At 29.9% G+C, this 23,641-nt stretch overlaps 1 long non-coding RNA gene and 1 pseudogene across 1 annotated transcript; one reads left to right on the forward strand and one right to left on the reverse strand.

Annotated features, from left to right (window-relative positions):
* The first annotated feature begins 14,479 nt into the window (after positions 1-14,479).
* Positions 14,480-23,029, forward strand: LOC107856527. Its single transcript, XR_001670585.2, has 2 exons — positions 14,480-14,759; positions 22,618-23,029. It is a non-coding gene; the product is annotated as an uncharacterized LOC107856527 (long non-coding RNA).
* Positions 14,913-16,015, reverse strand: LOC107856526 (annotated as a pseudogene).
* Positions 23,030-23,641: the final 612 nt, after the last annotated feature.

Here is a 23,641-nt window from a genome sequence, read left to right on the forward strand (position 1 = left end):
GAGTCAACTTCCTTGTTACCCTAAAAAATATGCCACAATCTTTACATTATATATAAAATAAAAAAATAATGGGAATTGCGGAAAAAATTTACTACTGCTATATCAGTCGAAATAGTTGGCTGGCAAAACACTGCCGCTGACTTATATTCCACAACAATGACTGCAGTGGTAGAGAGTTCAGAGGAAGACAACAAGTTCTTCATTGTTAGGGTTAAGATCTTGCTGCAATAAATTAAGAATCGAACATACAAGTGAAGATAAGGACAAATTAGAGCAAATCCCTAATTCTCCACTGAATCAGGTATGAAATTCATCGGTGATACATATTTTTTTTACGAAGAGTTTGATACATACATAAAATTATTAATTTTTAATACATTTTTCATAGAATAATGGTGATTCATATGAATGACACATTATTAGCAGTATACGGGTGATACATTTTTGTTGACACTGTATGAGTGATACATTTGTTGTTAGATTATTGGTGATACATTTTGCTGACAGTGTAAGAGTAACACATTTATGATCAGATTATTAGTGATACATATGTTCTATATATTTTTTTAATTATTTAATTTTTAGATACATTTATAAAAGGGTGATACATTTACATATGAATATATGAATCATTGTTTAATTTGTGTTATTCTCAATATTTTGAAAAGTTTGCTGAAATATTGTTAACTTACTTGTAAATATCTGATTTTTTTAGAAGAAAGAACGCACGGACTGGTCACTACTGGAAGCATACAAGGAAAAGACACACCAGGATATATTTGATATTTAATTTGTTGATGATATTGTGCGACAATCAAGTGGCATACTGTATGTATCATTTTTCCTTTTAAATATATGATTTTTGCATAACCGACCACTTAAACTCCTAAACTAATCTATTAATATGTTGTAGGGATTGTGGAATATTTGTTGCGGCATAAGCTGAATTGTTAAGTGATAGGCTTCAAATACATTCTTTATATTTTAATTCAGGGTTGCATCGTACCAGATACGCATCACTGTTGTAGGATTATGGGATGAACAAGGCATCTAATGGATATTTTAGTGACAATCAGGATCCACCTAGGCCTAAACGCACCTTCATTCCATCAAAGGATACGAAAATGATAGATGTCGAGCCATAGTAGTCTAGTAGTTATTTGTTTAACAATTAGATGTAGCCGTTTGTTATGTGGTTAGATTTTTTGGATATCTCAAGTCTACTACTTTTTAGTTTTAAGTTTTTTTTATAGATGTCGAGACTATCTTTGGTTGTTTTAAGTTTTAAGTTGTCTAGTAGCTATTGCCATGACATTTTTTATTACGAAATGAGGCGTTTCCTTCATTTTTGACCATATTTTGGATATTGTGTTTGACATTGTCTTACATGTTTGATACATATGTTTGATACATTTTAGATAATGTGAATATTTGTGTAGCATATTGAATACACAAGTTATTGAAACACTTATAAAGTTGATTTATATATTGAAGATTTGTTATTAGTAATGTGGATCACAATTATAACTTTATTTTCATAATTAGTTTAAGAATTTAAACTTTTCACATACATATATTTCATTTATGTATTCTAGAAAAATGTATCACTAATATATCAGTTATATCAAAATGTATTAAAAAAATTCAGTCACTATTAATTTGAACCTCATAACCTTCATAAATGTTTAACATGTATCATATAACGTTTACAATTATCTGAATCACAATTATAATTCTTTTTTTCAAAATTAATTAAGGAGTTTAAAATGTATCACATTTATTTTAACTAGTAAAAAGTATCACTAATGTACCAGATAACATCTTAAAACTAATGTAGACTGTTGACACCTAATTTTTGACCTCCACGACAATTTAATCTTGAATTTTTTCAATTTTTAATAAAATTAAAATATTTATTTCATCCAAATAAATGCGCTCTAAATATTTATTTGGGTTAATTTTGTCATTTAAGTGACGGTTATACGAGATTGTAAAAATTTTGTTACTTAAATGAACATTTTTATCAAAATTAGACTTTTACTAAGATTAAACTTGAAAATTAATCCAAACGGGTAAAGTATTAATTTAAACATAATTTATTCTCAAAATAATTTATTTGGAGAAAAATTTATTTGATTTTATTAAATCAAGAAGCTCAGAATTAAACGAGGTATTAATTCATATCGAATTTCAATTTAATTTAGTCAATTTATTAAATTTGGCCATAATTGAAATTAAATTGACCATAATTACGATGTAATTGGCCAATTGATTTTTAATTTGGTCAAATATTTTATGAATTAACTAAATCCTAAATTGATTGGGATTATTTTTAAAACAACACCAAATCTTAAATTTTGCCCAACAACCCGATCCCCAACAAAATTGAAATCCGACCCACATCTGTGACCCCGGATCCACGTACAATCCGCAACCAGTCAACCTAAATCGAAAATTCAAAACCTAAAAATTCAAATTTTGAAATTCAAAATTTGTACTAAATGGTACAATTCCACCTCAACCTTGTCCTTTTTCTATTTTGAAATTCAGAATTTGTACTAGATTGTACAATTCCCCCTCAACCTCATCCATTTTTCATTTTGAAATTCAAAATTTGTACTAGATTGTACAATTTCTCCTCAACCTTATTCTTTTTCCATTTTTGAAATTCAAATTTTAAATTTCAAATTTGTACTAGATTGTACAAACCCCCCCCCCCCCCCCCCAACCTTGTCCTTTTTCCATTTTTGAAATTCAAAATTTGTACTAGATTGTATAATTCTACCTCACTTTATCTTCCAACAAACCTTTTTCTCAATTTTAAATTCTCAAAAATACCCCTGAATTCTTTCTCCCACATTGGTGGATGAAAAGAATTGAATCACCATCTTTTCCTATAAATACTACCATCATTTTGGTAGAAAAAGGGACAAAAAGTCAAGAAGTCTCAAAGGATGAAAAAATATTTTGAGCAAATAGTTAAATTTCTTTTCTTTAGTAAAAATTTTCAAGCGGTAGTCTAATCGAGGTTCTCGAAGATTGCTTTCCGATGGTGATCAAGACTCCGAAGAACGCTTGAAGTCCTATTTTGCTGCCCCAAAAAAAGTAAACACACCTTTCCCCTTTTAGTTTTATTATCGTTTTCTTCCTCATCTCCTTCTTCTTCGTAGTTCGTAGTTGTAATTTTATTTGCTGGGATTGTTTGTTGTAGACGGCCTTGAAGGACATAGGACATTGTGGTATCGATATTATGGCTATTTTCATGTTCATAATATAAAAATGAGCTAGCAATAGTTGAACTTGTTTCTTTGGCTTTATTCTTTGATTATTATAGATAAAGTTTCGATCATTGCCTAAAAGACGTACTTATGCTTTGTTTAAATTCATTGTTGACAGATATGTTTATTTTTAGCATGTGAAGTTGTTTCCTTTATGTTGAAAAGAATAGCTAATATTGATTGTTTTGCCTTTTGTCTTTATTCTTTGATTATTATGGATAAAGTTTTGATCTTTACTTAAAATATGCACTCATGCTTTGTTTAAATTCATTGTTGGTGGGTATATTTGTTTTTAGCATGTAAAGTTGTTTCCTTTATGTTGAAAAGAATAGTTAATATTGACTATTTCGTCTTTGACTTTTTTCTTTGATTATTATGGATAAAGTTTTGATTTTTGCTTAAAATGTGTGCTCATGCTTTGTTTAAATTCGTTATTGGTGGATACGTCTGCTTTTAGAGTGAAAAGTTGTTTCCTTTATGTCGAAAAGAAATGGTTACTATTGTTGAGGGTCTGTGAAATTATTTCTCTATATGGAGTAGTGAGTTACTCATTTTCGTGGTCAAAATTGTCTTTGATTTTCTCTTGTTTAGATTGAAAAGTTGTTAGGGTTATAGATTTTGTTGAAATAGGGTCGAACTAAAATAGGAGTTGGAATAATTGGACATTTTTTCTTAGAACTAATCTTTTACTATTTCTCCTATCTTTTCTTCGAATATCATTTCTCAAATATGCTTAATATATGATATTTGCTTCACTTCGCTTATTGGTTTACTTCTTAAAGTGTTTTTATTCATTTAGACATCTCATTGTTATTCACATGATATAGTGAATTTTTCTTTTAAGTTATAGATATGTTGATTGACTCCACTTTGTATTAAAATGTGTTGTTGCATTAGTATGTTTTATATTTCATATTTGAGGTGCTATAAAAGATTTCTTCATCTCTTGCTCATTCTCCTTTTCTTTGTTTAATGAAAACATGTCTTAGACTTTATCATATCATAGTAATTGGAATAAATATGTGTTAATCTATTTGTCCAAGTTTTAAGCAACTATGCTTGTAGATTCATATTTTTTTTTCAAGGGCTAGGTAATTATATTGTGCTAGATTCAATTTTTTGTAAGATTGTTTAGGAGATAGGTTAATTTCCTTTTCGTTGGATAATTTGGCTTGCTCTAATATCATAGTTTACTATTTCTTTGTGCTTGAGAATATTATTTTTTCCATCTCATCATTTATCTATTAAGTGTAGAATTTTCGAACACATATTAATTCTTTTTCTTTTATCTTTTTCTTTGCATGAATCTGTTTTGAAGTCCAAATGAACTCCTTTCCTCTAGCATTTCGTAATGGACCAATGAGGCCCATCTCTCCGAGTCAAGTTCGAAGTTTATACCCAAAGTCAATTATATGGCGTGCAGATGAAAGAAAATAAAAAAAGAAGGAAAATGGATCAAAACCCATTGATGACGTTGCTAAGAGACTTGAAAAGTCTCGATTTTTATTAGTGCCTTATTTTTATTTATTCATTCAGTCATTTATTTATTTATTCATTTAGGCCTCGAAGTCAAAGTTGTAATTTAATACAGTTGAAGCGGATTTTGGGCCTCAAAGGTTCGAAAACTAGCTTAGGACAGGTTTTAGGCCGAAAGCCCAAATATTTAGATTAGGACAGGTGAAGATGGGCTAAAAGCCCAAATTCTTAGGACAGAATTTATGGATTTGGGTCTAATGGCTTAAGTCATTCAGTTTCCCCCTTTCCCTTTAATATGCTAATTGTTCTTGGTTTTCTTAGGCTTAGTTAAAAACTTCCGCTAAGTCGTCAAAATTTGTTTTGCACAAATCTTGAAGACAATTATTTCCTTAATCCTTTTCTTTTCAAAAATCAATTTCCCTTTTTAAAGTTAGTCAAAAAATTTATTTTCAAATTGTCCGGATAACTGTAAGTTAACTAATACTCTTGGTGCCTTAACAACCTTCCAAGAGTATTAATAAGAACTACTTACTCAGAATTTTTAAACTTAAAAGATTTTTTCTGTTTTAAATCTTTTAAGTTATATTTTTAGTTTTTGTTGATATTCTCTCAAAAATTAAGTGACGACTCTGTGACTTCTTAAATGATTTCAAAATTTTCTTTAAAGTTTTAAAATAATTTAAAAAGTCAAAAATAATGTTTTTCAAACCCTTCGAAATCGAAAAAGGGACCAAAACACAGACAATATTAATATGAATCACATAACTTTCATAAACATTTGATTTAAATCATATAACTTTCTCAAACGTTTAATATGTGTCAATTGCAAACAATTAATTGATATCTCATGAAATGCGTTTTTGAGAGATTAACTAAAATTATTGAATTCATAACATTGAACTTCAAAAACATTTCATATTCCAATTCAAACAAAAATATCACATCTCCTTTTCGTAGTAATCAGAACAATATGGCTTCATTTCCTTTACATGTTTTCTTTTCAAAACTGCTAGCATTTTGGCAAGGTATCTCATCAAGGTGAAATCTACCGCAGTTCCATGTTCTATTATCCAATCGAACTATATATTTTCTTCCTTCTTCATACACATAGTAGATAAAGTTTGTTGATTTCCTAACCTAAAAAGTATTTTTTAATGTATAGATACGTTAATCATTTTAGAATACGAATGATAAAAACTACTGAACAAATATGTATCATGAATGCTATTTTAAAGTGATGGCATATATTTTCAAATGTATCATTATGATACATTTGATATTCAGATGTATCACTATGATACATCTGCTATTAGTAGAGAAATTTTGTGACAGTTGTAAATATTCCAACTTCTGAGATTGAACGAATTCTGAGATTCCAACTCTGCAAAGAAATTTTGTGACAGTTACATAATTTGTAAATAACTTACCAATATGCGTGATGACTTTGCCGAATTTCGATGTATATTTCAAATTCTCAAAAAAAAAATTTCACATCCATATCATTGTGAATCTCCATTACTGATGAATTTCCTTAAACAACGTATTTGGCATGAATTTTTTTCCAGAAATTTATCAATTTTCAATTGAATTGATATAGCATTCATTAAATCTTGGTACGAAGTGTTTTCATGAATCACAATGTAGTCAACTCGATAGTTGTTGTACCTAGTCTGTGAAATCCAAACACGAAGGAGTAAGGAAGAAGGAAGAAATTTCTTGATACAATTGAAATCAATACATATGTCTTGCTTGAAATTTGGAAGTTGATTGTGGGTATTGCTGATTTTGTGTATCTCAAAAATTAATTGTGTAACTAATTGTGCGTGATTTGCTCCCTAAAATAAATGACTAATCCGTTAATTTCTTAGTTAAAAAATAATTTTGTTTTAAATATATCACAACCTATATGTATCACGGAATAACAGATGTATCAAAAACTTTAAAATCCGGGATATGATGTAAATAAACAAAGTTATGGGATAATGTGTTAGCGTCCATTAAAAATGCGAGATTTATGTAAGTTACCCTTTTATAAAACTGTTCAAAATGTAAAAAAAAAATTGAAATAAGAACTTGAAATTGAAGAAAGTAAACATGGTGATAGTAAAAAAGCTGAGTAGAGTTAACAACAAAAATTATGGGGCATTGAACGTGGAAGGTCCATTAGAGATGACAAGAATTTTAAGAAGAAGAAAGATGAAAGAAAAGGAAAAAGAATAAGAAAATAAAGTTAAAATATATAAGAAAAATAGGAAAATACTTTTTTAGGGGAAAACTTGTAAAAATAAAGTTAAAATTCTTTTTTTAGATTTTGCACGCTCTTAATTTTAAGAGAGTAGACTCACGCTCCATGCTAGGTGGCTTTAAATTGATATAATAATATCGATTAAAAATTATTTAGGAGGTATTAGGACATCCGCAAAGTTCAAGCATCTTTTTGAAAAAATGGCCCAACTTTAGCGGATAATTATGTTTTCACTCAAAAATATATAAGAAATCTTGTCTACTCGTGAATAGCATGAGAATCTAGAGCCAAAAGGGCCATCTTTTATAGGAAAAAATGGCAAAGCTTAGTGAAATATGCTTTTTAAGAAATTAAAAAAGGACAAAATGCTGAAAGCTCAATAACATATCTTTTTTTTCTAAACGGCCACGAGAAATGGCTCTTTGGTCATTTACAGGGGCGGGCCCACATGCAGTTGACGGGGTTCATCCAAACTCCCTCACTTGAAAAATTTTAAGGTGTATATAGGATTAAATTTGCGGTAATCATATAAATATTACATATTGAATCCCCTAAACACAACACTACACTAGTAGATAGTACGTGGTTAAGGGGGTTCAAACTCCCCCTCAATATCCAAGATAGAATCCTATTGGGCACAACACTACTCTTGCGTCCCTTTTTCTCATTTTTCTTTTTCCAAATTATTCTCTTTGTCAACTTTCTCAAAATGCTTATATTATATATTTATTTAAATTAACATATATGAGCTTCTATTAAAATTTAAATTAATATAATAGTAATTAAATCTATAAATTGATCTCAAAGTAAATATTATTATATAGTTGATAAGATTTTTAATAAAAATATTTAATTTAGATAAGAAAAATATTGAATTAAAGTTCGCTCATATAGAGTCCAACCCGTTCACATTTAATCTGACCTATTAGCAAGCTTAAGTTTTTTCGAATTCCTTGAATGAAAATTTTGCGTCCGTTACTCACCATATAATATTTTTAGGAAAAAAAATAGAAAGTAGCATACTTAAATCTATAATAACAATAAATAGCAACACGTTTGCAAAATTACAGTTTATAGTAAGAGTAGCATTATTTTGCCCATTAACTAGACAAGCGTCTGTTTTACTCCCACTACTTTACCTTTTTTTATTTTGCCCATAGGAAAATTCTCAGGTAATTTATCCTACGGATTTACATAGAGATATTTTGGTGAAAATTTATGTAATGGATTTGATTACCTGAAAAATTATTTGGAGATTTTATGCTACGAATTTTGCTGGGGATTTATTCTTGGGGATTAATCTATGAAATTATTACTAGCGACATTACTTGGGGAAATATATCAGAGGGTATTTTATCTCTAGGTAAATCTGCAGGTATATGGACAAATTTATATATTTTTTAAATCCATAGAAATATTTTCAGGTAATTTATCCTATAGATTTACGTAGAGATATTTTGGTGAAAATTTATGTAATGGATTTTATTACCTGAAAAATTATTTGGGGATTTTGTGTTGCGAATTTTGCTGGAGATTTTATTCTTGGGAATTTATCTGCAAAATTATTATTTGCGACATTACCTGGGAAAATATATTGGAGAGTATTATATTTCTAGGTAAATCCGCAGGTATATGGACAAATATATATATTTTTTAAATCCATAGAAAAAATTCTAGGTAATTTATCCTACGAATTTACATAGAGATATTTTGGTGGAAATTCTATAATGGATTTTATTACCTGGAAAATTATTTGGGGATTTTGTGCTGCGAATTTTGCTAGGGATTTATTCTTGGAGATTTACCTGTGAAATTATTACTTGAAAAATTATTGGGGGATTTTGTTGCTACAAATTTAGCTGAAATTATTTTTGGAGAATTTACCTACGAAATTATTACTTGAGAAATTATTAGGGGATTGTGTTGCTAAAAATTTAGCTGAAATTATTTCTTGGGAATTTACGTAGAATTTTTGTGACTTGAAAATTTTAAATAAAAAAAGGATAAAAAAATAAAATAAGAAGAAATTAGGCATTAAATCGGTGGATACGTATAATCAAGCAAGAGATGCTCAAGAAATTAAAATTAATTTGTTGACATAGATGGTATCATAGATGTATTCGAGCTGAATAAACCTCTAGCTTGACTCGTTATGTTATCACTAAAAAATTAAAGAGGTGAAATTTCGTTAGCCTAAGATAGGGCGAAGAACGACTCAGGGCTCAAATAGAGCGAGCTTTTCTATTGGTTAATTTAAATATAATTGTAAGGCATTATACTACGCACAACATTATAATATATCAATATAATGTACATTTAGGAGTCATTTAGTGTGAGATATAAGGTATAATAATCACGAAATAAAATTTAAAAAAAAAATATTTTACATTGAGTTGAAAGTATTAGGTAGTTTCAGAATTATATATATGATGAGACTAGGTGTAGGTATTTTGTTTGTTCGATTTTCTTGTTTAATATCGGTTCGCTTTTTCGATTTTCGGATTGACGAAAATGACAACCATAATCAAATCAAAATAAATTTGATTTGATTCGATTTCTATAAATTCGGTTTAGTTACTTTGAATTTTTATTTTGATTTTGAAGATTAAAGTAGTGAGTATTTCTTTGTCATGGCCGGGCATTTAAAATTGGTAATTTTTTTTAGAAAAAAATATTTTTTTTCAAACCTATTTTTCATTTTCATTTATAAATAACTCAACATGGATGAAATGAAATAACGAAAAAACATTATTTATATTGAATACATAAAATAATATATATATATATATATATATATATATATAAAATAAAATATATATATTATTTATATAATTTTGGTTTTTCTATTTAACCAATTTTTTTTTAAATCATAAATCGAACCGTTTTAACCAAATTTCTAAAATTTAAAAGCAAAACCGGTCCGACGAAAAATCAAAACCAAAATTAAATTTTCTCTAAGAAGACAAAGAGAAGACCCGGAATCAAAGTTTCAATTGTTTGAGAGATATTCGAAATTAGAGGTTAGTTTTTTTAGCTTCTACTGTAAACTCGATACTATTTTCATTTGCAAAGGTCCCCACTCGATCATTTTGAAGTCAAAGGTTCTGGTTTTGTGTGTGTTGACACCCAATTTTGACCGTCCGATACTCCTTTTAGGCCATTGTTTTGTCAATATCATTAATTTCAAATATTAATATTTTTTTATACATTATTCTTGTATCAAACAAATATTGACGTGTCACATTCATGATTTAAAAAATATAGAAAATATTTTATTACTTTTATTATTATTTTTTACAATTTATCAATTTAAATGTTATATTTTTACGTAATTTATTAATATTTTATTTAGTATTCACACTCGTAAATTACTAATACATTGTCTATTATTGTTATTATTATTATTATTATTATTATTATTATTATTATCATCATCATCATAATCATTATTATTATCAGCAATTTTAAATTTTATATTCATAATTTATTGGTGCCTATTTCGAATTATTGTTACCGTTGATTTTAAAGTAATATATTATGTATCGTGTTTTTATTTACACTATTTATTCATAACTAATCTGAAAATAATTATATTATTTATTTTAGTATTATTATTATTGTATTAATCAGCAACATTAGTCAATTTAATTTTTTTCCAATTTATTTATTTTCTAGCTTGATTTGCTAATTTATAACAATTTTATCCTAATTTTATCCAATTTATTACAATCCTAGCCCAAATTGTGTCCAATTGAACTCAATTTTAAATTTCATTCAATTTTTTTAACCAAATTCTTAATCTTTAAATCTCAGTCGTTGATCGATAATTATTTATTATTATTATATTTAAATAGCATTCTAAGTTGATTCAATTATCTTCTCAATTTTATTTAAATTCTAGTCAATCAAATATATATATGTACATATATGTATCTCTCATGTAGTGATGTACATAGTAGTCAAAACCTAGTTAATTGAATCTATATATCGAAATATTTTGAATATTACGTTAACATCATATGATCGAGGTAATAATACACTATTGAAGTTATAATAATGAAGCTAATTAACTGATAACTCATCATATTAATACGTTGTATTACGAGATATATATGTATAATACCGTATTCAAAAATTAATTAACCGAAAATTATTTGTGATATAGGAAATGCATTGACATTATTATGTGATTGGCATCATTAATTTTATTTACACAATTTATTTATAATTAATTTGAAAATAATAATTTTATTTATTTTTAATATTAATTTTATATAGTTACTATATTTATTAAATATCAACCTAATTCAATTCAATTTTTCTAATTTATTTAAATTCTAGCCATTGTATACTCAATTTGTGTCAATTAAGTTTACTTTGACTCAATCGAAATCACCAATTCAATCTTCTTCTAACCCAATTTCTAATCTCAACCGTTCATCATATTTGATCAACGGTCGTTATTAAATCAATTTTCACTATTTTTTTTCTTGAAATTGAACTGCTTCAGACTATTTTTCCTGAACCGAGGGTCTACTGAAAATAACCTATCTACCTTAGTGGCGGTCTACGTGCACTATACCCTCCACAGACCCCAATTTGTGAGACTATATCGGGTTAGTTGTTGTATTCATTTTTTCGAAATCTCATAGAGAAAACAATCAAAAGATGTCACCTTGATTTTTTTAATTATTATTATTATTATTATATTTATGCCCAACTTATTTCAAATTCATTATCAGTTTTTATAATATGTATTTATTTATTATTATATTTAAATAGCAATCTAAGTCAATTCAATTATCTTATCAATTTTATTTAAATTCTAGCTAACTTTATATCTAATTAATATTAATTTTAACCTATTTTTTAATTTAATTTGATTTATTTTTTAAATCAATTTTAAGTTTTCTTTTAAATTTTAATCACAGTATTCGATCTCATGATATTAACGCCTGAAATTAAATCTTATTTTTCATATGAAAACACCCAAATACCAAAAACCCTAATCTCACTCTCAAAGTAGCCGTTTGGCCATGAAAACTAAAATTTTTCGGAGTTGGAGTTGAAATTGGAGTTGGAGTTGTATTTGGCCATGTCTTTATTGAATTTTTTTTTTGACTTTTGAAAAAACTTTTTTAAATATGATTTTATGCCCTAACTTTTACAAATTATCAAAATCACCCAACTAAAATTTGCCTACTAATGGAAAAAGAACACAGTTAGCCACTATTCTAAAAATAATTACATATACATGACCATATTTAATGAATTTCAATTATGACATATATAATATTTACATTAATAGCCGTTTTCTCACATTTGAAAATTTTAAATATGGATGTTATATTAACAGATCATTGCTTCCTGTTTTTTAGGTAACAAATATTATCTTTCAAATAAATTTATTTTTTTAGAAATTTATTTAATTTATTTCCTTCATTTTTCGTTCCTAAAAAATAGGAAATGATGAGTTGCTATTAAATTTTAGGGTACCGCTAATTTATTTCTTTAATTTCCTTATACATGAAAGATTTTACTGTGTGAATAAATTATTTCTATGTAAAACATGTTTTGCATATTTATGATATATTATATCATATACCATAAATATATAAATATGCTTAGTATGTTTCTTTATACTTTGTATTTTTATATATGTGTATATATGGTATAAACTTCATATATTATGGTATATATATTGTATATTTATATTATAGAGTTAATACATAAAAATGACCCTAAAATTGACACCAAATTATAACTTTGACAGTGCACAAATATGATCTTTAACTATTCAAAACAGCACAAATATGACCTCCAAACCTACGTGGCAAAACGTGTATTCAACATGCAAAACTGCGCGCGTCCAGCTTAAAATCCAAGGGCATAATACATAAATATGACCTTAAACTTTGACAGTGCACAAATATGACCTTTAAATGACTTTTCACTATTATTTTTTTATTATTTTTGGCTCAAAGATGAAAATGACATCTAATTTCTTTTGTCATTGCGGAAAAAGAGCAATATTGAAGATTTATTAATTAAGTGGGTTAGCCTCATACGAAAAAATCGTGCAGGTATATATATATATTATAAAGCAGAGGGCGAATTTAAGTTATATAATATATCTAAATAAAATTTATTTAAATATTAAATTAAAGATGAAACTATACTAATAATAAAAAAATTGTAGTTTTAATAAAACGTTATTAAATTAACGTTATTAAGGATCGTAGTAGTAGTATATTAAATTAACGTTATCAAATTAACGTTATTACAATGTTATTAAATTAACGTTATTAAAACATTATTAAATTAATGCAGGGGCAGACCTATGTGGTTGCCATGGGGTTCACCCGAACCCCCTCGGTAAAAAAATTATGTTATATATATAAGGTAGAAAATCTATATTTATGTACGTATATTAATGTTGAACCACATGAAACAAGACACTTAGCCCAGTGGTCTTATTTGCTCTTCTTGACGCTTCCTTCAGCCTACTGTGTGGGTTCAATTTTTTAATTTAAAAAAAGCTAGGTGTTGTTGTAGCTATAGAAATAATAATAATAATAATAATAATAATAATAATAATAATAATAATAATAATAATAATAATAATAATAATAATAATAATAATAATAATAATGATAATAATAACGACGTCTTTTTAACACAAAAAGCAGAACTTTGACTGTGCACAAATATGACCTTTAACTATTCAAAACTGCACAAATATGACCTCCCTCCAAGTCAGCCCTTTTAACGATGTGACACCGTGTGATTGGATTACCTTTTCACGTAGGCGTGAGTGAAACTCACGCATAGGATTGTAAAATCGGAGGTCATATTTGTTCAGATTTTGAATAGTTAAAGGTCCTATTTGTGCACTATCAAAGTTTAAAGTCAAAGTTATAATTTGGTGTCAAGTTTAGGATCATTTTTATGTATTAACTCTATATTATAAATATGTTGAGTATGTTTCTTAATACTTTGTATATTTATATATGTGTGTATATGGTATATACATGGTATAAACTTTATATATAGCATACTTTGTATATTTCTATTATAAATATAATACTTTATATATTTATGGGTATAACTATAATACTTTATATAATTATGAGTATAAATATAATACTTTATATATTTATGGGTATTAATTTAAATTAGTAGTAAAATAATGTCTTAAATAAGGGAGAAAATTAAATAAGAGATAAAAATAATGATGAGAGAGAAAAAGAGATATATATTAATTAGGATAGCATTAAGTTTGAAATTATAATTATCTTATTCTTTAAAACTGCTATATACGTAATATTGAAAAAGTAATGTTATAAGGAGAGTTTATGTAAAAATTTAAAAGATTGAGGTTATATGTAATAATAATAAAAGTTGGAATTGGAGTTGAAAAATTGTGAAAACAACAAAAACCTGTTTTTCCTTTTCAGAAAAATTTTTCGAAATTATTTTCTGAATTTTCATTACCAAACAACATAATTTCCAATTCCGAATTTTGTTTTCGAAAAAAAGGAAAAAATTTTCATGGCCAGACGGGCCCAAAATTTCAGCCGCATCTAATTGTCTTTTCTCTCTCGCTCTCTCTAAACTCCGGCCGCCTTCCTCACAGTCGGCGACGTCCTTCATCACCACCTCTCCTTCCTCCTCCGATTGTCAAAGTTGTCCGCATCACCACCGCCGACAACCAAAGAGCCAGCGAAATCTCCCCCAGCTGCTGCCTCCCTCCTTCAGAGGTAATGCTAGGATCTTTTTGGTATTGATGATTCGTTATACTACCCCTGTCGCTTATGTAATTTTTTCATGATTAATGATTTTATTGTTGTTTTTGTAATTTTATTGCATTCTTGAACAACCCTATGTTATCTTTTTTTTTTCAATTCAAATAATTGAAAAGAGAAAGAATGATTCAATAGTAAATCCATAGTAGGTCTACACAAAGGATTCCATTAGAAAAGGTTCTCTAACACAGACATTCTTTACTACCAAATGAAAACAATTTAAAAGGATCGCGTCAAAGCTAGTCTTGAAAATTTTACACTACCGGTGTACCTAGAACCAGACGCAGCAATACAGATTAGCCTTAGGATGAACACCAACCGAATTTCTTGACATCAGATACTTCTTTACCTAGATCAACCTTTCCACCTTTGGAAGGCACATTTCCGTTTCCATTCTCACCATTTTCCATTGCTTTTCTACTCATGACGTGGTAGATTTGAGTGAGAACTTCAACAAATGCATTGTCGACATTAGTAGATTCGAGGGCAGAAGTTTCCATCAAGTAGAGGGATTCCTTCTCTGCAAAAGACTTACCGTCCTCAGTCGACACTGCGACCAGATGTCGTAGATCAGATTTGTTTCCGACAAACATGACAACAATGCTAGGATCTCTATGATCTCTCAGTTCCTTAAGCCACCTCTTAACATTTTCAAATGTGGAATGTCAAGTGACATCATAGACAAGTAGAGCACCCACGGCAGCTCTGTAGTAGGCACTGGTGATTGCGCGGTACCTTTCTTGGCCAGCAGTGTCCCAAATTTGAGCCTTGATGACTTTACTATCAACAGTTAAGCTTTTGGTAGCAAATTCAACACCAATAGTAGACTTGGACTCAAGGCTAAACTCATTTCTAGTGAATCTTGAAAGCAAATTGGACTTGCCAACACCTGAATCACCAATTAGTACTACCTTGAATAAGTAGTCATAGTCATCTTCAGCTCTGTACCCAACCATTATTATTGATGTCAATAATAATATTCTTGCTATCTCTTTTACTTGTTTAGTAACCAAATAATCTTCCTTTAAATTTCTTACCTTTTCTCTCTTTCTTTCTTTTACTTTTATCAACTTTTTCTGACCCTTTAGGTAACCCCATGTTATCAATTGTTAAAAAAATGTTTCTTGTTGATGTTTGGTTCCTTTAGTTAGCTAGTGTATGATGAAATTGGTAGATGGACTATAAAAATTGGCGACTCTTTGTGTGATTTGGTCATGATAAATTGTTTTAATGTTGTTTTTGAGATTTAATTGCTTTCTTGAACAACTCCATGTTATAAATTGTTAAAAAAAATTGTTTCTTTTGACGTTTGGTTCCTGTAGTAGCTAGTGTTCGATGAAAATGTTTACTGAAAAATACAGAAATTGAGGGTTTCAACTCAAAGAGAATCTGCAATACAAATTGGGGTAGGGGGGTGGGGTGGGGGGGGGGGTATAATGGTGCAGAGTACATAGGGATTAATGATGTTCCTCTATCTCCTAGAGAAAATAATTCCAAGTAAGTTTCACTTTTGCCACTAATTTTCCTGATTTTCTATGAGGTTTCTGGTGGTCCATTTGGTGTTGAGGACATTGTGCAAGCAGCTGGTCCTCTTTTTACTCTTCTTGGTTTCTTGATTTTCCCATTAATATGGAGTGTCCCTGAGGCATTGATTGCTGCTGAAATAGGGACTATGTTCCCTGAAAATGGTGGTTCTGTTGTGTGGGTTTCATCTACTTTAGGTCCATATTTGGGGTTTCGACAGGGTTGGATGAAATGGCTTAGTGTTGTTGCTTGAAATGTGAATTCATGACGTTACTTGAAATGTGAATTCGAGAGCTAAAAATGCTTAAGTGTAGTGTTTTGAAATATGTACTAGTGACTTTAAAATAATCAATTGTCACTTGAGAAGTGGATTAGTGACTTAATGATTTAGTGTAGTGACTTGAAAGGTGAACTTGTGTTTTGAAATTAGTAATCACTTGAAAATGTGAATCATGACTTGAAATTGATTTAGTGTTGTCACTTGATTAAGAATAATGTTTTGAAATGTAAACTAGTTACTTGAAATTGATTAAGAATAATGTAGTCACTTGAGAGGTGACTTGTGTTTTGAACTTAGTTATTTTAAAGGTAACCTTGTGTTTTGAAAATAATTATGTGTAGTTATTTGAGAATGTGAACTTGAGTTTTGAAAATGGTCAAGTGTAGTGACTTTAAATGTAAACTAGTTACTTGAAATTGATTAAGAATAATGTTTTGAAATGTAAACTAGTTGCTTGAAATTGATTAAGGTGAACTTGTATTTTGAATTTAGTAAAGTGTGGTTACTTGAGAAGTGAAGTAGCGACTTAACAATGTTTATGTGTGGTTAGTTGAAAGGTGAATTTGTGTTTTGAATTTAGTTAAGTGTGGTCACTTGAGAAGTGAAGTAGTGACTTGAAAATGTTTAAATGTGGTTGGTTGAAAGGTGAATTTGTGCTTTGAATTTAGTTAAGTGTGATCACTTGAGAAGTGAATTAATGATTTGATAATGATCAAGTGTAGTCACTTGAGAAGTGAATTGGTGACTTGTTGATACAAGAATAACAAAGAAAGACACAAAACATACACCAAAACAGTCCACAAGTTCTAGGAACCGAGGACCCCCTTTGATGACCACTCTCAGATTCAACAAATAAGAGCAAAAATGAAGAGATTACAAGGTGTTTAACACACCAAGGCAGACAACAACCAAACTAAGTTACAAAACAAGAAGAAGAACACAACAATATTATAACAACAACTCACGACTTCCCTAAAAATGAGAACAAACTAGTACATACAATTACAAGAATAAAATGAACAAAGGATAGATAGTTAGACCTTGGTTTGTATAATCTTAAGAACCCAAGAACATGTGATAATCTTGGACCCTTAACACTACACACAAAGGTTAACCTAACTCATACGTTGACACAAGAGGGACTTTACCTCCTCTAAACACCAACGTCTCAAGCCTTGAATGCAACACTAGTGATTTCACACTAGTATCACCCTAGTTTTAGGTTGCCTCCTAAAGAGAAGAGAGGACTTGTCTTTTAAAGTGTTATACAACTTACAAATATCATCAAAGTCTAAGACAAAATGACCTACAATGTTCTATTTATACTAGGTTACAACTAGAATACAAAATGACCAAAAGGTCCTTTAATGAAAAGCCTCAAAATGCCACCCATGGAGTGTAGTGTAGGTTTGGTTTTGGTTTGTATGTTTAGGCCCTTTTTTGCATTTTTCTTTCATACTCCAAGCCTCGGGTTCATTATACTTTCACACGTTCATCCTCGTGGTCGTACTTTTATCATCCTCCCCTTCTTGAAAATAATTCGACCTCAAACCCGTACCTTGCAAAATCAAGAGAAGAAAAATAAGCACACATCCTCTTGACATGAGGGGTTAGGGTTACCAAAAAAATAACACATCAATATGTCATGCCGAGACGGAACAAACTTAAAGTATAGCCACGAGTCCTTTGTTTTAATCAGGAAAAGATTAGTACAAATGCTACAAAGGAGATGGATCGGGCAAGCATCAAGACAAAAGAAAAATAGACCAAGAGTAATCCTTTCCCACCCTAAGATAGTACCGGGATCAAATGGGTGGAGTAACCAAGGACTTAGGCCTTGGACACTCTCACTTTCCCCTAAGGTGTTGTCTTCAAAATAAGGCATACCCTCTATATCCCTATGGAAAATATCATGAGCACAAAGAGGATAAAGAAAGGTGTCACATGAGCCAACTCCAACTATGGTCTCCTTATGCGTGTACTTACTAGTTTCAAGTCCAACAACACTAGTAGGCTTAACATAAGAAACACATAAAGAAGTAGTAGATGGAATTTCTAAGCATTTAACATCTTTTCTTTTAAGAGAGTAGTCCCTACATAGACATAAACCATCATGGGCAGAAAAGGGATCACAAGCAAAACCATATTTACCAAGACAATCACAATTTGGGTTTCCTAAACAATCAAGCACGTTAAGGTCATTTCAACTCGATTGATCATTGTCCATAACCTCACTAGTTGTTGGCAACTCATAAACCAATATAGACCCACCTTGATTTTCACAAGGGTCAACTAGTGTGTGAATACTCTCGTCACTTGGTAATGGAACCTTAGTCAAATTATAAGTGCTAGCACTAGATGGACACAAATCATTCTCATGAGGAGAATCAATTTAATCATCAAAAGGATCTAGTGCTTGCGTACCTACAACAAGAGTTTGGTTCTCATACGACCTAACAATACCGAGAGTATAAAAAAAAGGAGATTCGATCACCTCAAACCTAGGCAAAGTCGCAACTACACCTACTTGGCTCCTACTAGCCACAACACAATATTCTAAGTTCATAGGAGAGTAGGGGATAACGTTTTTACCTCGTAGCTCATATGAGCTACAGCCTTCCTGTTGATGTGTGTCTGGGCAGCCCACTTGCTCCCTTTGACCTACCATACGATCCAACCTTTCATTTTCCATAGCTAGGTCTCGAGACATAGTGTCAAGGTAGGCCAAAATGACATTGGCGGCATTATTGTCCATGGGTTGAGAGGTTGAAGCCGCGGGTTCCCTTGTAATTGTACCTCAAAAAATAAGAAAAAAAAAAGAACAAGCCTACAAAGCAAAACACAAGTTAGTCCAAAACAACCTCACCACACTCTAACACACTTGATCGTCTCACACTTGGATTCACAAGTGTTGCAAGTCAGCTCGTAGTTCGTGATGAGTCGAGGGGTGAGTCTACTCCTTGGTCGGAATGGATTCTTTGTTTGAAGACTCAAGGAAAGTAATGTTCAAACTTGAACCAAGAAGTACCGCGATTTTAAAAATGATAAAAGCACAAAATAAATGTAGACACCAACAATGGATTCAAAGTACTAATTGACAATCTAGTAGGAGTTTACTAGTTTGTTAATTAGTTCTAAGATCAACTAATGAAACCAAGAATCAAAAATTAAAAACTAGAAAATCCAAATTTGAGCTTAATATTGATGGTGAACAGTAATTAGGGTGACGTGGCAGCATGCAATTGGTCTCGATTCCACACAACTTTAGTCACAAATTTGAAATTTCAATCTTCACACAACTTGGAATGGATGACAATTGGTTTTGAAGGGAAAGTAAAAGTCTTGTAGTCTTTTTTAAATTTTCAAACTCAAAAAGGTGAGATTTGACTTTACTAGTCCCATAAGACAAGGTCCCTTGATTTAAGGAGAATTGGTTGTCAAGTCTAGGAAGTGATGTGTGCAAGTCTTCTCACAACAACTTTACAACTTTTGTCTTACAACTTTTTGGATCTATATTGCACTTTTTGTTGTCTTAAGTTGTAAGAATAGATAAAGAACTATATGAACACCACAACAACCTTCAAGAATACAATAATAACTTTTTCAAGAACACAACACAACACCACTAATTGACAACAAAAAGGTACAACATACGACTATCTTCAAGTCACCACAATAATTGTCAATATTATAAGCTCAAATTTAGATCTAGACACTTTTAGTGTTGGTGAGAAAGGATCCAACACTATAAATACACTAAACAAGTAAAAGACTACTAGATCTAGTCATAAAACTCTTGGCCAAGTTAACACAACAATACTTCAAATTTCGGCCAAGGTCCAACACAACACAATGTCTCTAACTTTGGTAAGATCTTCCCAAGATTAGTTTTGTAAGAACAAAATCAAACCTTGAGATTTGATACCAAATGATACAAGAATAATAAGGAAACACACAAAACATACACCAAAACAGTCAACAAGTTCTAGGAACCGAGGACCCCTTTGATGACCACTCTCGGATTCAACAAATAAGAGCAAGAATAAAGAGATCACAAGGTGTTTAACACACTAAGTCAGCCAACAACTAAACAAGTTACAAAATAAGAAGAAGAACACAACAATATTGTAACAACAACTTACGACTTTCCTAGAAATGAGAACAAACTAGTACAAACGATTACAAGAATAAAATGAACAAAGCTAGCATAGATAGTTAGACCTTGGTTGGTATAATCTTAAGAACCCAAGAACATGTGATACTCTTGGACCCTTAAAACTACACACAAAGGTTAACCTAACTCATACGTTGACACAAGAGGGACTTTACCTCCTCTAAACACCAACTTCTCAAGCCATGAATGCAACACTAGTGATTTCACACCAGTATCACCCTAGTCTCGGGTTGCATCCTAAAGAGAAGAGAGGACCTGTCTTTTAAAGTGTTATACAACTTACAAATATCATCAAATTCTAAGACAAAATGACCTACAATGTTCTATTTATACAAGGTTACAACTAGAATACAAAATGACCAAAAGGTCCTTTAATGAAAAGCCTCAAAATGCCGCCCATGGAGTGTAGTGTAGGTTCAGTTTTGGTGTGTGTTTTAGGCCCTCTTTTGCATTTTTCTTGCACACTCCAAGCCTCGGGTTCATTAAGCTTTCACACGTCCATCCTCGTAGTCGTACTTGTATCACTTGTGTTTTGAAAATAATTATTTGAAAGGTGATCTTGTGTTTTGAAAACGATTATGTGTAGTTATTTGAGGATGTGAACTTGCATTTTGAAAATGGTTAAGTCTATGACCTTTAAATGTAAACTAGTTACCTGAAATTGATTAAGAATAATGTAGTCACTTGAGCGATGAACTTGTGTTTTGAATTTAGTAAAGTTTGTCACTTGAGAAGTGAAGTAGTGACTTGAAAATGTTTAAGTGTGGTTAGTTGAAAGATGAATTTGTGTTTTGAATTTAGTTAAGTATGGTCACTTGAGAAGTGAAGTAGTGACTTGAAAATGTTTAATTGTGGTTAGTTGAAAGGTGAATTTGTGTTTTGAATTTAGTTAAATGTGGTCACTAGAGAAGTGAAGTAGTGACTTAAAAATGTTTTAAGTGTGGTTAGTTAAAAGGTGAATTTGTGTTTTGAATTTAGTTAAGTGTGGTCACTTGAGAAGTGAAGCAGTGACTTGAAAATGTTTAAGTGTGGTTAGCTGAAAGTTGAATTTGTGTTTTGAATTTAGTTGTGTGTGTTCACTTGAGAAGTAAAGAAGTGATAGTTACAAATTTTAACACTTAAACAATTTTTGTCCTTATTAGTGAACTATTTGTAGTTGTGCAAGAATGAGTTTAGAATTGGATATTACTAATAATCTACAATTTTAGTAAATTGTTCATATATATATATATATATGAAACTAATTAAAATGCAGCTACCTTTGAGTCATTGGATTATTAGAAGATTCTCAACGATTGAGTTAGGTATTTGACAAACATAGTGATTAGTTTTAACCTAATCTTAGCTTTTAGAATTAACTACATGCATGTTGGCATTAGTTTAAGTTACTTTTTGGTGAAGAGGCACTATATTGTCTCTTCAGAGGTTACAAGTGCTTTGAGATAATTTTTTAGACACTTAATTGATCTTTAAAATCTTTTTTGATTAGTATTGCTAATTAATTAAAATGATAGGGGAAAAGGGAGCTTCTCCTCTCTTCTTTACATGATGAAAATATGACTCCATAATTGATGGATCTTAATTGAAAATTAGTGGCTGCGGTAGATAGTTTTATCAGATATATATGTTTAGGAATTCTTCATAGGATAGTTTTGCACAAGTTACTCCACAGTGTTTTGTTACAAATTTAGTTAAGTCCATAGGATAGTTTTTTGTATGTTTTGTAGTTTACTTTTGGAACTTTGAAAAATTTTGTGTTAATGATTTGACTTTAATGTTTATATTGTTATGATGGTTAATTACCTATTAAATTTGATGGGATGATTAAATCCTAGGTTGATGCTTCAAATGCTGATTTGTATGCCCAGTTGCAGAATGAGTGACATAAAAATAAGAGGATGAGAAAGGAATTGGACTTGTTGATGAAGCATGTATACAAGAAATCACCTTCAAATGATGAACACTCATCTCAAGAAGACAACCAAGCTTATGAGGATGAAAGTGATGATGACTCTGATGACGTGAATGAAAGTGATTCTAATCATGATAACATGGATGAAAGTGATTCTGACCATGATGGTTGATAGTTTTATTGAGGATTCAAGTTTGAAATATTTTGTTTTCGACCATTTAAGAATCATACATTATTGATGTGGATATTATGAATTATGTTTTTTTGTAACTGTAATAATTTACATTAGACTTGTATTGAATGATGTTTTTGATAATTATTGACGGTTTTGAATAGATTTTGACTAAATGTGAAATGTTTCTTGTAATTTATATGTGAATTATTACTTGAGAATTTTCATGGGGATGTACATGATAAATATTCATGAAAATTTTCTTGAAAAAATTTGTTCTTGCGGATTTACTTGGGGTATTTCATACGAATTTTCTTGCGAAATAGTTTCATAAATATCCGCAAGAAATTTTCTTTTGTTAATTAGGAATTTTCACCTCTAAACTTTCTTTGGATTTACTTGGGAATCTTCATGCGGAATAATTTGTGAATTTTTTCGTGAAAATCCGCAGGCAAAATTATTTTTTTATGAAATTTTACCAAATAATTCATGCAAAATTTTGATAGTTAATCACAAATAACTTATCTGCGGATTTATTTCAGCAACTAAATTACCTAGAAATTTTATAAATTTGCAGGTAATAATTACCTACGAAGGTATTTTCTTTGGATTCTAATTGGTAAGAAAATCCACAGGTAATCACATTACTTGGGGATTTTACCGCATTATCCCTATGAAAATCTCCAGGTAATAATCACTTTTCTTGTAGTGGTCTCTTCTACCCTTTTTTTCATATATTTTTTTTATTATTATTTTTCTTTTTTTCTTTTTCTCT

This window comes from Capsicum annuum, chromosome 3 (assembly GCF_002878395.1).
Source record: "Capsicum annuum cultivar UCD-10X-F1 chromosome 3, UCD10Xv1.1, whole genome shotgun sequence".
NCBI lineage: Eukaryota > Viridiplantae > Streptophyta > Magnoliopsida > Solanales > Solanaceae > Capsicum > Capsicum annuum.